At 48.2% G+C, this 7,984-nt stretch overlaps 1 protein-coding gene across 1 annotated transcript in view; it reads right to left on the minus strand.

Moving 5' to 3' along the window:
- The window catches only part of Prickle1 (prickle planar cell polarity protein 1), a 93,766-nt gene extending 86,189 nt beyond the window's left edge, over positions 1 to 7,577 (minus strand). The window contains exon 1 of the mRNA XM_032885405.1: positions 7,492 to 7,577. The gene's annotated coding sequence lies outside the window, so the exon portion shown is untranslated. The remainder of the gene's footprint in view (positions 1 to 7,491) is intronic.
- Positions 7,578 to 7,984: the final 407 nt, after the last annotated feature.

A 7,984-nucleotide genomic window follows, 5' to 3' on the forward strand; every position in this document is an offset into this window, starting at 1 on the left:
GTACAAACAAACAAACAAAACAAAACCAAACCCAAAAAACAAAACCAAAAAACAGTAGGCTCCTCCCATACCAGGGACCTGGTCATCTCTTGATGGAGCCAAGTCCTTCCCAAGGCACTGGCATTGCAAAACACTGCTGTTTGGTTTCCATGGGTCGGGAAGAAGAGGGGGAAAAAATTGATTTTTCTTGGCTTACTCCTTAACATTCAAAAGAAGGTTAAGAAAGTACATTTTCCAATCCCTCAAAATGGAGAAAGCTGGCCTGCTTCTCTCACACTTGGCAGGGCTGAAGGCCGTGTTTTTGGCTATTAGCCTGCTTAGCTGGTTACGTTTATAGGCAGCCCCACCACGGAAACATACGTGGTGAAGTCAGTTAAGCATCTATGTATATCTCCTTCCGTCCCTCCATTCTCACAGAAACATAGGAGGCCAAAGCATGTCAGGACAAGGTGAGGGTCAAGCTATCGTCTCAGTCCCTTGCTCAAGAGACTTGTGTGCGAATGAGGGCTGGGGCAGCTCAGAGGAATTACTCACAGGATCCTGGAAACGAACAAAGCTAAGCTGAGAATGTGGTGCAGAATTCCCACAGCACATCTGCACTTTCTATAAGAAACATCTGCAGCTCCATGGACTTTGGAGCTCACTTTATCTTTTTCAACAACAACAAAAAAATTAAAATAAAATAAAAAATTATGTAACATGTATAAAGTCCAAGCGCCGCTCGTACTGGTTAATTACACAGAGACAGAAGAATTGAGAATGTCTTTTCTCTTGACAGAGGTTGGCCAAGTGCTCCAGTGTGTGTGCTCTGGGAGATATTATGGGAAGCCTAACATGGTCTGGCATAGGTCCTTTAAATCCAAGCAAAGGGCCATACAGTTAGTCTCCTTTTAGCTCTGCAACGAGGACCTTAAGATTGTTCGAGCATGTAAATTGTCTAATTGAGAATATGAATTACACCTATGGACTCAGGGACTTGTGACTTGGCTTGCGTGGACTGGGATCACATGGGGATTGGGGGGGAGGTCTGTTATGGGTTTCTCCAGATTACCACGCTATTTGCTTGTCATCGAGATAATAATAATAATGACAGCCCAAATGCTTCTACTGAAGACGTAGCATAGCTCCTATCAGTTAACTTTTGCTAAAGTGGAACAGTCTGATATACTACTGTTAGGCTTCCGTGTATGCATATATGCCTGTGTGTGTATACATCTATGCCTCTGTGTGTGGATACATGGATGTCTCTGTGTGTATGTGTATGCATATCTCTTTCTCTGTGGGCATCGATGTCTCTCTCTGGGTGTGTGTCTGTAGGCATATATGTCCTCCTCCTCCCAACTGTGTGTTTGCAAAGGCAGAGGACTTGCCAATATAGAAAAGGCTTCTAACGGATGTTCCATTTTAATGTTAGCTACTGAGGAGCAGGTCTCTGTAGCCAAGGACCCATATGCAGTGGGTGTGTCTGTCATCCTGAGTGCTCTGCTATGCAGTAGCACACACCTCGACTTACCTCTCGATGAACCGAGGAACCTCAAAGGGGGTTTGATTGACAGGTAGTGCCCAAGGATAAAGGCGGATGAAAAGAAGGAGGACTCTGTATAGGAGCCACGGTCCTGCCCAGACTAAGCTAACTCCTTCTAATTTGGTGAAAGATCGCAGTAGAGCTGGTTACTGGTCACATTTGGGGTTTAGGCAGTAACCTAATCTCCAGGGTTCAGTGGCCCTGGGTGCATTTGTGCTGCTCCCGCAGGGGCTCCGTGAAATATGGCATTTACAAATCTGGACTAAACAGCACTATTTATTCTGTGGTGGAAATTTCCAAAAGTGCCAGGGGAGACGTTGGCATTTATGCAAGTCAACGGCTGTTGAACCCAAAGAAGCGTTCTGTTCTCCAGGATGCTCTCGGGCCACTGAAAGAGCCTGTGTGAAGGCCTTCCTCAGGACCCTCTCAGTACCTCACCCTATGCATCCCCTCTGGCTGTGGGTGTTGTGTTTCAAGGGGAGGGGAAGAAAACCCTTCTGGAAACAGAGCCCCCCAGTCCAATCCCAGTCTGTACAAGCGCCAAGTGCCAAGATTGTATATTTTCTTATTTTCAAGTTTAGTATATCAAATATGTCTGCTGGCTATTACAGGATTAGAGCCACCGCTGTGTTAAAGTTGGAGGCCCAAAGAGGAAGTCAATTAGGAAGGTTTGGTGCCTGTAGAATAGGTGAAATTATTTGCTGTCTCCTGCTCTGTCTTAAGTATATTTTAAACTCCTCTCGCTACTGTTTCAGTGTTTTTGTTATAAACCGTTCTTCACGGTCCTTCAAAAGGTAAAGTGGAATAATCTGAATAAAAGACGACATGTCAGAAAGACATCCGATGGCCTGAATGTATAATTATGATAGGTCTCCAAAGAAAAAAAAAAAGGGAAGAAAACTTGAAACATTAGCTACTTACAATGTCTTGCCAGATAACCTTTCCCCCTTCCTTGGGGAAACCCAATGACACACAATGTTTAAGGTTCTTTTATTAAGTTCAGAGTGTTTGCTCAGGGCAAATGGTATCCTAGAAAACTCAGGTCACAACACACGAAGTGGTGGCTACTCTATATTGGCCCCTTTTTATTTTTTAAGGCAACACAAATGGCGGAGAAGGTGGTTATAAAAAACATCACAGGAAACCAAATAGCCTTTATTTAAATTAAAAGCAATCACAGCCTGATTCTTGGAGCGCACTAGGAAATGCTTTGGGCATGCAGCTGCTTCGCGGGGCCAATCTTACGTGTAATTGGAAGCATTTCAAACAGAATTGTTACTAAGGTCACAGAGCTCACATTAATTGTGAGCTGTGGGCTCAGTACCTCCATAAAAGAAGAGGACTCAAGGCACTGGGTGGGTGGGGGAGCATCTCAAGGTAGAATGTCACCCTTGACCAACATGTCCCTTTCCAAAGACCTACTGAGAACAGGAGATCAGAGCAAAGCTGGCAGAAACTGTAAACCCACAAGCAGGACGGGGCACCAAGACATATGAAAAAACACGGCCCTAACTTGTTTTCTGAAGAGTATGTAACGTGGAGCTAGAAATGAACCGGATCACTCCAGTCTCCTGGGGGGGAGGGGAATGCAACGTCAGCTTAACTAGCCAGTTGATTTAACATTTTTTTGTTTTTTAGAACAAAACTTGGGGAGAGGAGTTAAATAAAAGTGACTGGCAGCTGTTGGCTCGTTTGCCGTTCTCGGTTTTCAAATGTTTACACCGGTTTCTGCCTATCTGGTGTTTTTATTTATAGGCAAATGGCCACGGAAGGTGGTACTGTCTTTGTGTTCTCAAAGTCCCTTCAGATGTGACCATGAGCTTGTGGTTTAAACAGACAGACACAGGAGGAATTATCGAACCGTCTGAGAAAGAAGCCTGTCCTCAATCCCCGCATCCCACCCCCACCCCCCCTCAGTATCCCACCCCCCCATCCCGTAACTGGAAACAGCCCGTGCCCCTGGACCAGCCGCTCAGGAATAGCTCGTGGAAAAATCGTGTCATTTTGGCACAGAGAGAGGGATCTGATTATTCTGTCGTATCTTTGTGCCAGAAGCGTCATGACATCAGCATGCTCCGAGCTGTAAAGTAAGTCTCTTTCCACAGCCTTCTTCAGGAGAGAGGGTCAGGGGAAACAGGCTTGCAAGGGTTCCTGGTTGCTATTGGTCAGCCCGTTCCGCTGCTCCTGGATGTTCACTCACCAGCCCACAGCAGGGGCCGATCCCCTCCAACGCCCCCACCCCCACGCCCCTGCTTCTGCTCAGCACCACTATAAACAAGCAGGTTTGTTGGTTACCGGGGTGCTGAGGGATGACTTATGCTTATATCCAAAGGGAGGAGTCTAGAAGGACAGAGCTGCTCTGCTACCCTCAGGCAATCCTGGTCCCTGACACACTGTTGGAGGCGCTGGCTCCATTTGCGGCTGAGGCTTGTAGGCACAGCACTGAAGCAGTGCTCGCCTTGACCTCCAGATAACTCGGTTTTCCTCCCTAAATCATTTGTTCATTCCCACTTTCTAAAAGCATCACTGTGCAACTCTACAATTCTCTACCCAATAGCCAGCAGAAAACTAAGTAACGGCCCCTCAGGTTACCCACCAGGAAACACCTCGTTCCTTTCCCTTATTCCTCCGCACTGTAAACATTGTATACCTGGATTTACACAGTTTCAATATTCTCACAGGAGTAAGAGGTGCATGAAGAATACTGCTTTACATAACATGGAGAAAACAGAACTGTTTTCCTGGGGGTGGGGGGGGAGTCTATGTTGCTCAGATGACATAAACGTTTTCTAGACACCCATGAGAGCCATTTTGAGTATGTTTGTGTGTGTGTGTGTGTGTGTGTGTGTGTGTGTGTGTGTGTAGGGGGGCATTGTATGTGTGTGCAGGTCTTTGCATGGAGGTCAGAGGTTGATGTCCAGCATTTTCCTCAATGTCTCTCCACCTTATTTTTGTTTAGACAAAGTCTCTCACTGAACCTAGAACTTGCTTGATGGTTTAGGTTGGCTGGGAGTGCCCAGGTTCCTCCTTGCCCTGCTCTCCTGGTGCTGATTATAAGCCCGGGTAACCACGCCCAACTTTGTGCACGGGTCCTGGGGATCTGAACTGAGGCCTTCATACTTGCTGAACTTTACCAACTGAGCCATCTCTCCAGAACCCCATTTTGCCTTTTGAAATTCTACTTATTTAACATGGAAGATTTATCCACTATAAACCACTTTGTTTAGTGAATTGAATGCTGCAATTTAAAAACCAGCAAACATAACCTTGATCAGACAACTCAAAAACATAGGGTAGGGGATTCTAAGAGCTACTTGATGGTAAATAGTCTTTTAAAGAGTTTCTATTTCTCTAGAATTAGGAATATCACTGGGGCGTGGCTGGTCCATGGAGACCAGCATGTGTCCCAGGTTAGCTCACTGGTACTGCAAAGACATCACTTTACAGAACTTAACCTTTTTGTGCTCTACTGACAAGTTCCCGTGGACCTTAAAGAGATTATCTAATCATGATATTTCAGAAACTTACGTCCCAGCTTACTTTTGGAAATCCCTAAGGAAACTGTACAATTTAACATCGTTTTTAAGGTCAACTCTATCATACCCTAGCTGTCAACAACAACCTTTCCTCCTCCCCACCATCCAGCTTGTAGTAGGTGTTTCTTTCATAACCCAAGCTGACTCATTACAACAAAAAATTGACCCATGGGCTTTGATATATATATATATATATATATATATATACACACATATACACATATACATACATAAACATATACATACATACATAAACATATACATGCATATATGTGTGTATGTATATATATATATATATATATATATATATATATATATAATCAACCTTTCAAGCTTCATTGGGCGTTACCAGCAGAACTGATCGAATCTGTCACATAGCAGTTTTCTCTTCAAAAGAGTTTATGAATCAACAGGCTTACTCAGTGTAACCCTCTAACTAGTACCAAACTAAGAATAAAGAAAAAAAATTAAATTACTAACCTCATTCACTCACACCAGCCCGTCCATCTTTGGACATCATTCTGTGCCCCCCCCCACTTCCTTTCTAGGGCTTGTTTAGAAGCATGGAGATTCAGTCTCCGGCCATAATCATTATTTTGACTTATCAGTACGTGGACTACCTCTTAACTGAGGGGAATGTCCACTTATTTCTAGTGCCTTTTCTGTAGCCCTTGCATCCTTAACCTTTAAATGTTTTGTCTAAACATTTCTGGAAGCGCTTATAAAATACCTCCTTCTGTGTTTCCCATCTCCCCAGTTGATGGCATTGAGGACCCTCTGGTACCAGCAGGTGTTGTATTTTGCTTTCTTCAGACTCCAGCTGGTTACAATGATAGATTCTTGTCCCAGCCACCTAGGCTAGGACCACATTGGAGCAAAAATGAACCCAGCTCCAACAGACAGCAAGATAAATGGCTGCTGTTTTAAGTTTTAAATCCCCTGGTGGGAGTAAATATTGTTCTAGGGGAAAAGGCTTGACAAACATTGCGTCATCCTCACGGAGCTGTCTTGATTAAAACAGAATTTTTAGATTAGGTTGGTCCTAATCTAAATGTGTATCTATCTTGCTGTCAGGGTTTTTGCCCCACCCCCAACCCCCCTTTTCCACTCTAAAAACACGGACATATTGTTGGGGATGGTCAAACAGGGCTGACACCTCCCTCCCAAGGGGCTCGGTCCCACTCTTGGTAATAGAAGGCCTCTGAACACTGACACTTTACTGAGGATAATGGCGACTGCAAAGGCTTAGTCAGAAAAAGGCCAGTTGTCACCTAAGTGACAGGCAACAGCTGAGCTCACACATCTGGAGCTAGAGGAGGGCAAACCTTAGCAGCCCTCACTCTGTCTACACCTTGGGACTGTCTGAAAAGACAAGATGAAGTTTCTTTACTCCAGAAGTACATTAAAAATATCTGATGGTGAACCATGTCAATTATATAACATCAGCGCAGACACTGCCTTCCCAAAGCGCTGATTAAAACCAGGCGGCAGACAGAACAGTTCAGGGACAGATAGGAGATACAATTTCATCAAGTATAATTTGTCACTCATAAAACCTACCCTAAAAGCCACAAATGCAGCTTTTTTTTTTTTTTTTAACAGTACAAGTGCACTTGGGTTCCACCAGCGATTTTTACATATGCTCCTCTAGGCCGGTTCGCGGTGCGTTCTTCTCCTTGATCCTGGCTGCAGTTCTGCCCCTGACACGTTTTAAAACCAGGAACCAAGTGCGTCAGGCTTAAGAATCTGAGTCCTCCAGGGGCGGGCTGGAACTCAAAGCGGTGCCAGCCGTCCCCGCGACCTCCCGGGTACACCCCCCGTCTTCAGTCTCCTGAACGCAATCTGTGGACAATTTTCCCAAAGTCCCAAAAATAACACGGCCCTGCCAATAGTCGTTGGCGATGCCGTTTGTTTTTCTTAGAGGGCAATGAAAACTCAACAGCTTTCTGCTGCATCCCGAATCCCGCTCCTGCTAATTATTAACAGACCTAGTTTCTTCAACTTTTTCTGCCAGAAGGGAGGACGCCGCGGCTCCCCTTCTCTCCCACGGGCGAGCTGCGTGCAGAGCAAGGGTCTCCACCGAGGGCAGGCTGCGGTTGCCTCGCCAGGGCAGGCGGCCCTTCTCCGGCGCTCTAAGGGCCGAGCCTCCCCGCCAACGCCAGTAGGTGACAGCCGATCCTCAGCCACTCACCCTCGCCTCCCCGATCTCTCGTGGCGGGCTCCAGGCCAGGCAGCTGGCCCTCGGCGCAGGGGGAGCCGGCGCGACCTGGCTGCCACGCAGCACGAGGGGGCCGTGCGCCCAGCCTCTGCGCAGCCACAGTCCAGCAACCCTTCCCGTGCGGTCCCCGCGCTCCCAAACCACGGGACGTCCCACCCCGCGCCGTGACAACGCGGCCGGAGCCGCGGCGCCCCTCACCCCGAGCCACTCACCCCACGCGCGAGCGGCGGCCGCGCGGTCCTCGTCGGCGGCGCTGAGAGCTGCGGTCCTCCGCGTCAGGCGCGCTCCCGCGTGCGCAGCCCAGGAGCGTCCGCAGCCCGGCCCGTAGCGCTGCGGCCGCGCGGTCCAGGTCAGCGCAGGCGGCGCGGGGCTGGCATGGTGGTGGCGGCTCCCGGGCCGCTGCTCGGCTGCAGGCGGAGTGCGCGCTCCAGTCCGGGCCGCTGCAGAGCACCCGCCCCCGGCCGCCGCGCGGGCGCCAGCGAAATCCCGGAGCGCGGACGCCGGGGATCCAGGCGGCTCTGCGCGCCCACGCTCACAGTGCGGGGCCGCGATCCCTCCCGCGAGGCAGCACCCGCCCGGCTGGGATCTGCAGGCCCCCGAGTCTCCGCCCCGCCCCGCCCCCGATTCTGTGCCCTTTTTAATGCTGTTGCCCAGGTTCAGCCAATAATTCAGATGGACTGATTGCGAGATAGGAAGAGTGAAGGG

This window comes from Rattus rattus, chromosome 1, assembly GCF_011064425.1.
Source record: "Rattus rattus isolate New Zealand chromosome 1, Rrattus_CSIRO_v1, whole genome shotgun sequence".
In the NCBI taxonomy this organism is placed as follows: Eukaryota; Metazoa; Chordata; class Mammalia; order Rodentia; family Muridae; genus Rattus; species Rattus rattus.